At 37.7% G+C, this 16,080-nt stretch overlaps 1 protein-coding gene across 1 annotated transcript in view; it reads right to left on the minus strand.

Moving 5' to 3' along the window:
- The window catches only part of tmtops2b (teleost multiple tissue opsin 2b), a 30,245-nt gene that overhangs the window by 13,136 nt on the left and 1,029 nt on the right, over window positions 1-16,080 (minus strand). The window lies entirely within an intron of this gene.

Below are 16,080 nucleotides of genomic sequence, written 5' to 3' on the forward strand. Positions count from 1 at the left end.
GGTGGAAAATTGTCTTTGGCTGAACAATACATAAAAAAGACACAAAAACATATAACATGTTGCAGAACAAATACTAAGAGAGCTCCATTTGAAACAGGGCACTATACAATACTAAAAAGCAGGTCTTGAGGGACAGTAGAGTTTAAAATGATAATACTCTTGGAAAGACTTATTAAAAACATATTTCCTTGTCTTAAGGAAGGCATCCAATAATGCCTCCCAGATTCCTAAAGGCTCAACCTGAGTAAGTCAAGGATGAAAACTGCCAGAGCGCTTCTGGCTTTCATTCTCTTCCTGACCATGTATACAGTAGGTTACTGTGCTCCATTTGAGGTTTCCAACTATTTTGCCTCCCATACAACCTCAGTCAAAGTGACAGTTAGAGATCTGTGACAGTGCGTGTCAATCACAATGTGTTAGTGTGTCTGATCTAAAATAAAACCTGCAGTCAGTCAGGATTTAAATGGTGATGAATTACACAACAACAAGTCCTCAAAATTTAATGACAAGATACGCAGTTAGTCCATGTACTCTAGTTTTCTGATCTGACGCCCCTATCAGCAGGACGACATTGTCATTTCAAAAATCAAACTATTATGATCTATGGTTTGGTTAGGATTAGGCACAAAAACAACTTGGTTAGGGAATATCATGGTTTGGGTTAAAATAACTGTGATCTGTGATCTGCGTCATCATGGTTACAATAATAACAACTTGGGTAACAGTTAGGGAACGACCGTGGTCACTGATAAAAGAAACCAATGTTAACTGTCAGCAAGAAACAGGAAATGAACTGCGGTCTCCCATTTTAAAGTGTCATAATTCTTGCAGTATAGCTGCTGAAGAGTCACTTGAACATAAACATGTCATTTTTTTGGACATTTGTTCAAACTAGTAATGCTCTTGTTTTTCTTGGGAGGAAAGCCTCTGATTATCACTCCGGGTGACATAAGCATTGACCACTCCGTCCCCACACTCCTCCCTCATCCCGTAGTCGATTCCTTTCTTTGAAGCCCTTCGTGTGACGCATACTGAGACCTTTACTGTCAATCCACTTAATAACTGATCATTGAGCAATTAATTGGATTTGGCTCATCATTGCCAAATACATGCACTTATTTTTCTCAGTGTCAATCTTAGTGACTCTATTCTATAATAAGCTGGGCTTGTTGTATTGTAGAAATGATGCCATTTCTTTGTTTTTTATGAGCAATTTTTCAGACACTGTAAACATTTTTATCATACTCATTCATAATATTCCTCAAGGTATATGTGTCCTCTTGTACTTACAATATATCTGAACTCGCTTTGAATATTTGACAGTGTGGCAAGACTATAAAAATATGAAGAAAAACATTTTTCCATCCAGGAACGTTAAGTCAATTAAACTATTTAAAAGCAAAGCTGAAAGCCCTGATCACCACTGCAATGAAATGAAGATGTACTGTAGCTGAATACTGAAATCAGAGCTGCCTTAAAACAGGCTTTACTGGTGATGTTTTGCCTTAGGCTGGCTGTCCTCAAGCAAAAGATAAAAAGTCAGTGGGACCTTTATCTTTGTTTATCCCAATGCTAACACACAATATAAAAATGTAATTACATGTATCACCTCAAGTGCAATATATCACATGATCACTTGTCTGTGGCTCACACTGGTAAAACTTCTCTAGCAGTTAAGGAGGACAAAAGCCGTACTTGCAGAAATATGGATTCTTTTTCAGTGGCAGTTTAATGATTTCAAATGTAATTAAAACATTTTTCCATTTTCCAACATAATTACAGCATTTAACTCTCAAAACCCTTCAACCACAGGGCATGAATGATAAACTTTTTTTTTTTCAAGTAAACATTGTAGACTTATGTCATAACCAGAATCACCTAACTGAATTATTTATATCGCTGTCTCCACCAGATCATATTTGATGACCTGATAAATGGTGCAATGATCAGTTAGTTACACCAATGAATTGTTTATCCTCATCTGTGTGTGGACCTCTATGCTGTGTGACTGTTGTTAGGTCCTTTTCACAACAAAGATGATATAACATCTATTTTGAACCATGGCCCTTAAATACCAATGGGGCTGATTATGATGATGTGTGTTTCCATCATACTGTTTCTTTGCCTTTTTTATCTATGGCTCACAGAGGCAACAGTCACATCTGCAGTGTTTCACTGGTTTCCACAGAGTGTACACACTGTGATGTGGCAGCAGTCCCCGCAGGGTCCTAGCACCAGCCCTTTTCATGTGTCTTGTGATTCTGGGCTCTTTGTTTTGCATTCTAAATCAGTCAGAAGACAAAAACAAAAATCAGTTAGACCATGATTACAGGTTGTCCTTGTCATTTTCATTACTTTCACAAGGGTGAGTCTTATGTAATATGAACCATTATGCTAAAAATGCATGAGAGTGGCGTGCTGCACGTGAATAAAAAGAGCAACTTTTTGTTGAGACCGTGATGGCCGTTTGACCATGTGCGCTCCAGAACAACACATAGTAGTGTTTTCTAATCTGGCGCCGTTGATGATGTGACAACACTGTGGTTACCGTCTGGTTAGGTTTAGGCAAAAAAAACACTTGGTTGGGTTCAGGGAAAGATGATGGTTTTGGGTTAAAATGATCACTTTGTTAAATTTAGAGAAACATGTGGTGTGAGTTAAACTTACTACTTCCTTAAAGTTAGGTGACCTTTGTCGTCATGACTACAATAAAAACCACAGGGTTAAGGTTAGGAGATGATTGCAATTAAGTTTTGAAAACTGTCCCATCTCACGGTGGGAAACGGGAAGCGAACAGTGGTCTCCTGGGGCAAAGTCCACTGTTTGTGGGGAAGACAGTCTCTTCTCTCTGCCATAAGCCACCAGGCTCAGTGGAAATTAAATGCAGTAGACCTGCAGTAAAACAAATTATTTTACCAATGCCGTGACAAGCAGATATAGTAAATCTGATCTCATATAGACCTGGCCATGCCACTGCCTGACATATTCAACTCCGACCCTGAAACCCATCTGCTCCATCTTCCTTTCTCTGGAGCTCTTGACCCTTTTCATGTTTCCTATTTCACTGCATCATGATGTTACCAACCTTTGCTATGACAAATCTGCAAAAAAAAAAAAAAAGACAATGTCCTTTACATTGGAAATAGAAAGTGGTCATATTGCAGTAACCTATGGTTCAAAATGCTCCATATTACCATCTGGCATTTAAGGAATGGGGGGTTAGAGGGCATAAAATCCTGGATCTCAGAACAGAAGAGAAACCACACTCAAACCAGGTAGACAGAGGTCTTGAAGCACAGAACTTTAGAAATATATTGTGATAAAAATGAGGTCCTGTACATCTCACGCCAGATTTCTGAAGGGTAATGTACTTACATTCTACACGCGTCATTAATTATGTTTTGTTAGGTCAAAGGCCCCATGAAACGGAAGTTAGAGCGTCTTTAGCGCCTGTACTGTGACATATTTCCTCAATAAAACAGAATACTTGGGCGGTGTACAGTTACGAGAGGGTGTACAGTTAAATCAAATCCTTCGCATTTGATTGGATTGCTAAAATGTAGGAGGGACTTCGAGTTTAGCTTGATACAGAGATGCAGAGAGAAACTGAGCTGACTGTTGGCACCACACACACCTCCCTCACTTGTTGTTAGATCAGGAGCAGGACAAGGGAGAGGTGAATGAATTAGACCTAAACCACATTGTTTTGGAAATGAAAACAAAGTTTTTGCCTGCTGATAACCAAACACACACTCTTCCTATCTTTTTTCATATTGTTAGCTACTACAACCCACAAACGGTGAAGTGCAGTTTTATATGACCAGTGTGGCTAGCTAGTCACCCAAAGTCACATTTGATTGGATAAACTTTTGTAAACACCCCTGAGTGCAAGATGAGTCATCAAACATTTGAAACCATTTTACAGGGAGAGAAAAGACAGGGAATTTGATGTAAAAAAAAAAAAAAAATCACACATTTAACATTTTTATATCAAATGTTCCAGAAGTAATTAAGTGAGATCAAAGTCTGCTGGAAAGGCAGCGTGTTAGCTGACACAGCCTCCTCTTATAGAAGCCTCAGCATACGGAATAAATGTCACTATACAGAAGATAAAATTCATAGTGCAAAGTGTAATGAGATCAACCCAGAAAAAAAGATCTCTCTTTGTAGTTTCTCCACCTGAGAATCACTAATAAGATGGTTTATGTATCTATGATGTATTTTAAAGGAAAAAAGGGCAAAGGTGTGTGCAAAATCACACATGAACTATGCTGATCTTGTGGAGAGTGACCCGCTGTGATGAACTTTTACTTGACAAATCATATCTGACATCCCATTCTTGCCCCTACTGTTGTGCACAGACTTTCTACTCCAGAAAAAAACAACTGTTGTATGTTGAAACAGTATGTTCATATTCAGCACCAAAGGAGGAAGTAGTGGGACATTTTTATAGTACAGCAAACAGTAGCAGTGTGAAGCATGTGTTGGATGGCTGTAATGGTGGTTGTACAGAGCACTTGATTTGGATGCTGAAGACTGGCGATTGTGTCTGGACTCCAAGCAACAGTAAATGCACATCTTACACCTTAATTATGATGTTAGTGGCATGACAATTCACCACTTTGTTCAAGAATGAACAAACTTGCTCTTATTAATGCCACATTCATGTCATATGCAAAACTGACAATATAACACCATACCCATTAAATTTGAATTTAATGACATTGAACTAATTTGTTTGGTTTTCAGGCACTTCTGTATTACTAAATGCCAAGTCAGAAAAAATTGGAGCTTTCAGAAAACTACTTGTTTCCCAGTTGTAATTACAACTTGGATGTTGATGTGAATTCAATTTACAAGTCGGAAACTCATAATTATGACAACTCCAATATGACACAAACAAGGCATTACTCTTATTCTTCCCGTCATCTTAATTGCAGGCTTAAAGAAAGTGTATAGAAAGGGTTCAAACACTCATCCACAGACCACTTTTCACTCCTACAGCCCCAAGCAACCCCCAAAGGACTTTGCAGGAGTGTGTGTCAAGCCTGTATACTCAGTTCCAATGTCCACTCTAAGCAGTATTTACTGAACCTTAACAGACTACACTTTACATCACCTCTGTGTGAGTTAAACAAGATTTAGGGCTTCAAGTGCTGTATGAGGAATGGAACAACACTGAAATCACATTACAGAGACATTTCTGTGGACAGTAAAGTGAGGATCATATTCAAAATGTAGTTTAATCAATTTGAGTGTTTGGTTCTTGTTTATAAGGAAATAGCAATGAATAAAATGAATGAATGAAATTACCATATTTAGAAGTTACCATCATGTCACTATACGACAAATACACCTCTGTATTTATACACCTCTAGAGAATATTTTTAAGTCTTCATAAAGAGCCCAAAAAGTCAAAGTGACAGAGCCCCCAAGCACTTTCAATTTCATAAAGTGACAGCCTTGAGCCCTCCTGGGACTAGGAGTGTACATCAAACTTCCTTAAGGCCTGATCTTGTAATCGTGCCATATTCTTAATGCCTCCTTATCTATATTTCTATGGCAACAATTTCATTTCAGTTGCCTAAACAGGATACCTTAAGCAAAGGGGCAGCAGATCATAAAATGCTCATAAAAAAGCACTGTAACCACATAATTCTTGTTTCATTTCAGACATGTTAGAGTATAGAGCCAAATCACACTGGGCCTCATGCTAGAACCACTCATATGAACAGATTCCTCCTTAAGAAGCACATATGAGTGATTTAAGGAAATTTGAGGCATTCAACAATTTTTCTGTGCTTAGAATTTTCTCTTAGGCACAAACACAATTGGTCCAGACCTGACGTATGAGTCATGAACAGACTCTGCCTATTTTCACAGGGGAAGAAACACTTGTTTGACTTAGAATTATATTATATATATATCTGAATGAATTTGGAGTTGAAATATGATATCGAAATCAAGTAAAATGAAATACATAACTAAAATAAAATTAATGCAAAATTTATATTCTGTTCCCCCTATTATCATCATTATGGCTGCGAGTTTAATGAGAGGTTTTTTCAGACTTTATGATTTTTACTAAGATATTTTGGCAGATCAATTATAGCCTACATATCAGTAGTTGTTAGGAAACATCTCTCACTGTGACAGCTGCTTCAGGATCTTTCTTCATCTTCATCTTCTCTTGCAGCTGACAGTAACATCACCTACTGTGGGCTATAATATTCTCTCCTCTATCATCTCTGTGAATGTCACATGTCACATCACAGACCACTTTACTTTATAAAGAGGTTTTTTTAGCATCTAACTTCGTGTCACAGCATTCTCTCTTTATTTTTGTCACACTACAGTGCTGAAAAAAATGGGCCTCTTTGTATTTCAATAAGCAGTGTTTTCCTGTCCACTGCAGTGGAAGGATCTTAACAGAAAGAGGAAATTTTGCACACAAAAAAAACAAAAAAAAAACTTGCAAGATATTGACTTGATTTGACTAATTTGGATGACTGAAGCCTCATATTAGTTTCAAATCAACTTTTAAATACACTTTTGCACAGAAGAACTTAATAGTCAGTATGAACAGGAGGAATGATTAGAGCAAGAAAAACGTGTCAATATTCATTTGGGCACCTGAGTGTTGTTTTAGGATAGACTTGAAAAATTGTGATCCTGTCTTTTAACATATTTTGTGCATACTGCACGAGAGCATAACATGAGTTCTTTCTAACTGGACATTTTCAGAGAGGATCCTGGTTGTTCTGGGTTGATAGAAGGCTACACATATTCTTAACAAAACAAAACAGGGCTTAATAGTGCAACATAGAAAATGCAGTGTGATGGACAGGGGGACCTTTTAATTTATTGGAGGAAAACAAATAAGAGAAACCACTTCACCTATGTTTCTCTCTCAGGATTATCATTACCAGACTGAAGGAATTAAAATCTGTTGTTTCATTATAAATAATGATTATAGGTCTTCACATTTCCTAGCAGCATGACAACATTTTTATTATCTTGATGTGTTACAAGCTAGTTGTGCCAAAAACTACGTCAACACATCATTCACCAGCTGGAAATAAGCTAATACTATTATACAATGTTGATAATCATCACCATTGACAGGCAGAATTAATAATGGAATTAGTTTGTCTGACTGGAATTAATATGGATTTAATCTGGATGTCATTAACCACATGTCAAAATTTGTAAACTATCAAGACTGAAAATGTTTATCCTGTCCATAACCATTTAATTGAAAGAGAAAATTGTTTGACACATTGCACGACTGCAAGCATTTCTCATGGCTTTAAGAGCCACGATGCTTGTGATAAATCTACCAAATTAAAATGAAAATACAACAAGGTAATATTCTTACACTATTACAATAACCTATGATGTTTAATCTCTCCATGACAGGACAGAATGGCTCACTACTATTCCAAACATGTTGCTCCAGTCAGTTGTTCACCATGATACCATCTGTCTGTGTGATATACAAAAATAAAAAATAATATATATGTATATTTCGACTAATCAACTCTTCATTCTACTCTCATGTGTCATAATTAGCTTTTGTTGAATGGCTGGAAAAGTGAACCCAACAGACGATCAGTTTTTATTCTATATTTCTATGGCATCTATTTGTCGTTCTCATCTCAATTTTACTGAAATTATTTTTCACTAAACCATCTGCAACTTTCAGGTTTTAACTGCTTAAAAATACATGACAGCCCTACTCCCTCATATATGTTCATCATTATGCACACTTTGTAATAATAGTAGTTCTAAGAGTAGAAGTTCATGTCTGGACCAACTGTGTTATGCATTTCTCCCACAATGTACACTGTAATCTGTAAAAGCTTGGCCAATCTGTGCAATATTTTAAAAGGATCCCAGGTGATTTTCCATAAAGCCTGCCTGCTTAGGACCTAGTAACATTTCCAAGCTGCATGAAAGCAGTCACATTGGTAGTAAAGGAGTTGACATTGACGTACGATGTTTTTGTGTTTAGCATGTTTTTATGTAAAGCACTTTGTATCGCATCTTATGCATTATTATTATTGTGATTTTTGTTAGCTACACAAGTTACACTATTGTAATTGCTGAAAAATCTGTCATCAAAACAATTTTCCCTTCATGCCACAGATGAAAAAGCAAGACAGCTTACATGTAGCAGAGTGTTACAATAAACAGTGATAGCCATTTCAATAATTGAAATTTTTCAAGACAAATTTTGGGGGGCATTTTTGCTCTTATTGCACCATTCACTGCATAGAGGATGACAGGAAACAAGCTGATAGAGAGGGATATGACATGCAATAAAGGTTCATGGTCAGAGTCGAACCAGGAACACTGCAGTTATATAATACGCATCTTAACCACAAGGCCACCAGGATGGTCTCTGCTATCTCATCTAAAGGAAAGACAACAGGGTGGCAGGGAGATTTATTTAGAGGAAATGAAAAACCCAAGTCAGGCATTAATATGGTTGTTTGCAGTTTAATCAAAGCACTCAGCCATCCTTATCCACATGAAAGTGTAGCCATGCATGATTGGGCATATGAAAACTGACTATGGTGCTTTTAACAAGGCCACTGCTGTTGTGAATAAAATGCACTGGATGATGCAACTGTGCTGGATGGTAGGTATTTATGAACACATAATATACCTTATGTACTTCATCCAAGTAAAGTACGACCACTGTGAAATACGATGCAAAATTCCTTGCAAAAGTGTGTACGTGTTTATATTTGTATTACTAACTGTAAGGAAGTTTGGCCTTGAGCAAATAAAAGGACATTTAGTAGTTCACATGGACAAATAGAGTCCATATGTAGTCCATGTCTAGTATAATACAACTAAGATACACCTACAGGCAGAGGTTTTCTCACTTTCACAGTTGAAGCTTTGTGTTTTAATTAAAATTTCATTAAAAAATTATTTACCTGTATCATTTATTTGTATGTAAAGGATGGGAAATAGAAAATCATTGTACACCAACAAAGTGCAAATACTGTTACTTATATGCAGATGCAAACACTAATTTAATTCTCACAGTGAATGTCAATGTGATACACAGTGTTCACGACAGTAGAAAAATAAGCAGAAGACATAAAGATGTAAAAGAAGGTATATTCAATATTACGTTTTTATATTGACATAAAGGTTGAGTGAGGGCTCTTTATGTTCTTATTGACAGTTTCCCTGTCCTTCAAGGCAATTATACCTGCTGAATTCAGTTAGCTTTGTTATTCCAGATATGTATACTCGAGTGTATGTGCAGCAGCATATATCTCTGACAGCACAGAGTTTGGTGTCAGATCCTGCAGTCATAATATCATTGCAATAACAAACACGAAGTATCAGAGTATTACTACCCCCACTAGGAATGAAAAAGGCCATCCCAGCGACCAGTTCCCTCCCCTCCCATCCCATCCCATGATAGTTCTACATTACATAGTACATAGATTCATATATTTACAACAATACAGCAAAGTGCACTTACATACATTATAATTCCATACTTGTACATATTCAAGCCAGCAGCTGTTTAAGATCTGCTGTTTTCTCTAGCCCCATGTATAATACTGTAGATTGTTCCTTGTGTAGTATGCTCAGAAAACACATCAGTCATTGTGTAAGGGTAAGGATTCAGTCTTAGAGCTAGCATTTTTTTTGTTGTGGCTATAAGACTTGTAAGTAAAATATGAGATTTGGAGGCCGACAGATCCATTGATGAGGTATCGTAAAATCAGCAACCTAGGACAACAGGGTACTTAGTAAATCTGATGAGGTAGAAAATATTACTTTCCAGAATGAGGCCACCCCATGGCACTCCCAGTACCTATGCATAAATGAGTCCACAAGGCCAAGAGTACATAGTTACTCCCCCCCCCCCGCCCCCCCCCCAATTAGGCTAATGAAGCGAACTTTGGACCCAAGCCAAATCTATCTAGTACCAACCATCTCGTCCCATTCCAGACAATCAAAAGCCTGTTTTGCATCCAATGAGAGGACTGCATGAGGCGAGGCTACATCCTGAGAGAAGTTAAAGGGGACCTATTATGCTCATTTCCAGCTCTTTATTTTTATTTTTGTACCCCACTTGAGTAGCTTTCCATGATTCACAGTTCAAAAAACTAATTTATCTCATACTGGCCCTTTATGCAGCCCCTCAGTTCAGTCTCTGTCTTTTAACAGGCAGTCTTAGCTCCTCTCTCTTTAAGGCCCCCCTCTTGATGTGTCCACTATGTTCTGATTGGCCAGCTTTTCAGTAGCCTGCTCAGGGGCAGCCATATCAGTCATGTTAAGTTACCACTGATGCAAACCCAACATTTCCTGCTTTACTGCTTCAAATTAAAAGCAATTTATCAAGTTCACACCTGAAATATTTACAATAATCAGTATTTTTCAAGAGAGTGGTATAGAAATGCTAATGCAATGCTTTAGCAGGTGTGTTTAGTAAGGTAAGTTTGACCGATATGACTGAATGGTCAGACAATGGGCAAGGAAACATTGTTACAACATATATTTCAGAAATGGTTGGAAAACGAAAAGGTAGTCAATACATGAGTAGGATCTATGTCTATTGGAGAAGAAGCTGTATTGTCTAGCTGAAGGGTTAACCACTCTGAATGCACCCATTACTTTAGGTCAGAGATAATATGAGATAGAGAAGTTGATGCAGAGATTTGGGAATGGGAAAGCTGTTGAGGGATATTGAAGGAAATGTACTGGATAGCATTAGTACCCTTGGCTTCCTTGAATATCCCAAGAATACGTAGGTTGTCTCGCTGACTACGGTCTTCTAGCTTAGCTTCAATGTTTGCAGGTTAGCTTGGCTTAGTATTGTGTTTTTCAGCTTTCACCAGCACAGAGTTTTTGCATGTCCTCGGTACAATTAACCAGGTCAGTCTTTTATTTCCATTAAATGAAAAGGCATTGTTCTTCCATAGCAGCAGCTATCATGGCTGCTAGCTCGCTGCTTCCAGCTTTGGGCTTGTTGAGAGTCTCATTGTTGCTGTTTTGGTGGATGGCTGGTCATTTGGTGGATCTGGTGTGTGACATTGAGGACACTGAGTTGCTAGAGAATGTATGCAGGATCAGAAGGGTGAAATAAAAGTAGTTTGTTTATAGTTTGTTTAGCAGAAGGAGGTGGAAAGGGAGTGAAAGCATCAAGCAGCCATCTTCTCTGCAGGTTACGTGACCTCCCCTGGCGTCTCCAATATTGAGTACCATGCTCAGTCAAGTCTTCTATATAGGCTAATAGTGAGTGCTGAGTGCCTATAGCACAATACAGGAGTTGAGAGGGGAACAAAGTCAAATTAAATAGCAGCTGAATGTTTGAATTATTAAATCCTAATTTTACTCATAAAATGTCCATTCCTCGCTATTAATATGTTTGTTTTTTTTAAATTGGTGAAGCATAACGTTACACAGTGGGTGAAAAACAGAAGGAAACGCGATAAAACATGCATGGAGATGAGCGGAGGGTGGTGAAACTGTGACGACAGAAGTAAACATTAAAAATGATAATAAAAAAGGGAGAAAAAGATAAGAAGGAAAAATAAATGAACAAGCATTGGCATGGTGCAGTTTATCTATTAACATTCCTACAACCAGTGTGTATGTATAATGGATGACTAGAGACAGACAAGAGACGAATACAAAATATGCTGAAGCATTCAAGAAAACAACAGGACCTGAAATGTGTAGTGTAGTGTGTATTGCCCTTGAGTATCCGCCTCAGTATGTCGGATGAAATTAACAGTTTTTGCAGTAACTGCCAGCATATGAGTTGAGTGAAGTATCTAGTGTATGTGTTTGTCTGTTTGTACAGTTAAATGACGACATGAGGGTAAAATACATAACCATCGACATTGAAGTAAGCTACAAATCGTCATAGTGAGTCAAACAATGTAGTCAAATTGTAACATTGAATTATTGGGTACAGTTTCAGGAAGGGCTGCAATGCTTTGTTTGTGTTTAAAGTGTTAGTTTGCCTGAATCAGCGTCAATAGCATCTTGCTGTTGGTGGGAGGGGGTTTGAGGAGTGCTTGTACTTGGGCCAATGCACAGGAGCTCCGAAGGATTCTCCAGCTTAAAACCATCAGAACGGGAGCCAGTTTTAGCTGTTGGGTTGGGGGAAATAACATTACATGGTTTGTGAACAAAAACACATGATACATTATGAAATGCTAGCCCAACACACCAAAGACACTGAGGTAACATTAGCAAAATGAAGCACACTGTAACGCTAGCACTGACAGACACACACATGAAAACAAATGAACGTTTGCAATAGGGGTGTGCCTGAATACAAATACGTTATTTGGCAAAGCACAAATAGTGTTTTGTTTTTTTTACAAACATTTATTTCGTACAAATATTTTAAAGATTATTTGTTTTCGGGAAGAAAAAAAAAACATGTTAGATACCAGTGCGCAGGTCAGTTACATCGCTATCTCAGACTCTCTCCCCTGCTCTGCTGTTACATGTATCAGCAGGTCTCAACTAGGTCACATCCACCTGCTACATGACGCACATTTCCTTATTTGGACATCACTCCCAGAGTTGGTGGTGTTCCCCAGAGATAAAGCTGAGCTACTGACACAAAGTGCTTACATTACACAGTGTGTCTGCTCATTGGCAATGCACTTGGTTTATCTCAGGAGTCAATGCAGTCTTCTATGATCTGGGAGACTTGAGTTCTGGTGTGTGGACCTCCTTCGTAAGGTAATTTATTTATAAACACTTATTTTAACACTTTAATATCCTAAAATTAAAAGCGTAATAAATACAAAAACTGGATTTTTACACCTATTTCTACTTTTATTCAAACACAAATATAAATAATTTTGCTGCCTCAACAAATACAGATACAAATACAAATACTGGGCTCTCTGCACATCCCTAGTTTGCACACATCCCACCACAAGATGAACCTGTAGACATGAGGCAGCATGAGTAGAAAAACTGAAACGATAAAAAAGTGTCTTAATTAACTTTGTCCAGCATGACTAGATTAGTCTGCTCTCCTTTTCTAGTGAAACTGTTTGACAGTATTAGAGCTGCAACGATTAGTCAGTTAATCGACTAGTTGCAAACTATTAAATTAATCTCCAACTGCAGTGGAAACTGCCTATAGTGATCACAGTTACAGTGATCAACTGCTTATATGGATCAAAAAGCTCAGGACAGAATCATTCCTATACAAATGCTGTTGAAATAATTTGTTTATAGTAATCAAGTAGTCCGCTTCCAGTGTTCATTTTGGGTCTTTTCATACATGACAACATATGAAAAAAGATTTAAAACTACAGTTATTCTAGTTTCTTTTTACTTTATTCCCATGATACACGTATGATATGTACTTAGCGTCTGTGGCACCATTATTGCCTTGCAGTAACCCGTCTGCTTCCGGCTAGTTACCTGAGACTGGTGCTGCGTGCACTTTCAATGTGCATGACAGGAAAGAGAATGTCTCTCAGTGAAAAATGTAGTCTTCTTGAAGCTTATGATAAACTGCCAAAAACAAGCCAATGAGATGCAGCAGCAAATCAACTAGCGTTTGAAACAGCTGTCCTGTATTTTGAACATAGACTGTAAAAAATATGGACGTAGTTACCTTGACGTCACCTATTGGTTTCTGAAGAGTGGTTTTGAAGCTCAAAGTGGGCCGCTCCAGCCGTTGCCATCTTGGCAGTGCCTGACTCTGCCTAACACCTGGCTAATCCAAAATGGGCAAAGAGGTGGCGGATCAAATGAAGCCTGGTTGCTGAAACAAGCCACCTGGCGGCTAGCAACCTGTCACTCAAAGAGGCCACATCCTTAATTATGCATAACTTTACGGCTTAATAAAATCTAAATGGGTGAGTTATAATCCATTGTATCAGGCTGTAAACATGTTTATTTCTGCTGTAAAGTTGGTCTATGGGGATTGACTTGCTTTTGGAGCCAGCCTCAAGTGGCCATTTACGGAACTGCAGTTTTTGGCATTTCCACATTGGCTTCATTTCAGCCCCAGAGGTTGCCGCTTGATTTTGAAACAGTCAATAAAATTCAGTAAATAGCAAAGCTGTCTGTTTCATTACTTTATATCATGTAAGAATTATACAAATGTCAGTTAGATGGAAATCTGCATGAGAAATAAAGGAAAAGAAAAAAATGTGGTTATCATAATCATCCGCTTATAGTGATCAATTTGACCTGGAGAGACATGAGCACTATAAGCGGTTTGAGTAATTTTTTAAGGAAAAACTTGCCCAAATTCTCTTATTCCAGCTTCTCAAACGTGAATATTTTCGATTTCTTTAGTCTTCTATGATAGTAAACTGAAGATATTTGGGTTGTGGACTGTTGTGGACAAAACAAGACATTTGAAGATGTCATCTTGGGCTCTGGGAAATAGTGATTGACATTTTTCACCATTTTCTGACATTTTATGGACCTAACAACTAATCAATTAATCAAGAAAATAATTGACAGATTAATCGATACTGAAAATAATCATTAGTAGTGACACTAGACAGTATGATACTACGACAGTTTCCACAAATAACACACATGGTCATCACATGCTCCACTTGATCAGAGGGCAGTAGAAAGATTGGCTGAGCAGTATCTCAGTTTTATGTGCCCCCTCATCAGCCAGTCAGATGTTAGAGGGAACATTTCTGTCTGGTGCGCAGTTGTGTTTGTGTGTCCTGAGGCAGCCTAAATATCTGTACAATAACATTTTCACCTCCTAAATATAAGACATGAGACCATATGCCATCTAAGATAACAACTGGAAACTACAAGAATCAATGAGTCAATGAGTTACTTCACAGGTCAAAGGTTATGTGATTAAGGCATAATTAGGATCAATGCATTCAATTTCTTCGATTTTCACACCACCTTCTAATGGTTGTATTGAACAACATGTGACACCACTGAAAAGCCCAGATTGACTGCATAAAGATGGTGATTTTTTTCTCTGTGTGACAAACAGTTAAATTAATTCAGGTGTTTCAGTAAAATATGAAAACATGGATACTGGCACTCATCCTTGCAATAAGGGGTTTATTCACATAAGGTGAAGAGGATGTTTGCCCAGAACAATCAGCTATTGCATTAAAGCAAAACCTCTCATGTTGTTTCCTTTTTAAAGAGGCCTGTGAGAGGTCATAAATAGTGTGACGCATATACTGTACAAATCTGATGTTTCATGTTCTGTGGAGGATTTTGCAGTTGGCTGAAAAAGGTCAAAGGAAAGTGAACAATGGTGCTGGCTGGATAAAATGCATTTGGCTTATTAATCTTGTTCTTTGAAATCATTCTAAAAGTCATCACTCATCCCCAAAGGCTCTCGTTCTTATGCACTTAAATTTAGATTTTCTTAATCCATGAAAACATTTGTATGTTCATGACAATTCAGCTGCCACTTTAAATGTACCAGGTCGTAAGCATTACAGCTCCTTCACTAGGCGTCCTTTGTACCTCCAGCAAAGAAGCAACTATCAGAAATAACATTATTCTTGTTCATCTTCAATTACCTCAGTTAAGTAATTAAACAGATGGTGCGCAGAGACACGGCCATGATCCACTTTGAGAAACATTAACGCATCAATCCCTATCAGTCCCCACAGTGCCTGTTGTACTGCAACACCGGATATAGCAACCTAGTGATTTATTAAGATTATATGCAGTGAAATGATGGAAATGTGTCAACTGTCAGTAATTTTGACATTTTTTGCCATTGTTTATAATGAGGTAGATATCCCTTTAATATCTCTAGTTGTTATGTATTGCGGGAAATGTTTCGAAATAGCAAAGATGCCACTCTGTTATTTTATCTATAAATAAATCTTCAGTTGAGTTTCCAGAAAATATAGCCTACTATATCACTATATTGTGATAAAAAGACCATGATTTATCTCTATCTCTATGTCTATCTATAAATAGCTGCCTTATTTCTGGCAATCACACATCAAAAGTACCCTCTATTGATGCAGGTTCTTGATTATTTATAAGAAAAACGTGTTAAGTATTTGTAAAGAAGTAGGCTATGTACCCTCTAACACAGGGATACTTGCA

This window comes from Thunnus thynnus, chromosome 11, assembly GCF_963924715.1.
Source record: "Thunnus thynnus chromosome 11, fThuThy2.1, whole genome shotgun sequence".
Taxonomy (NCBI): domain Eukaryota; kingdom Metazoa; phylum Chordata; class Actinopteri; order Scombriformes; family Scombridae; genus Thunnus; species Thunnus thynnus.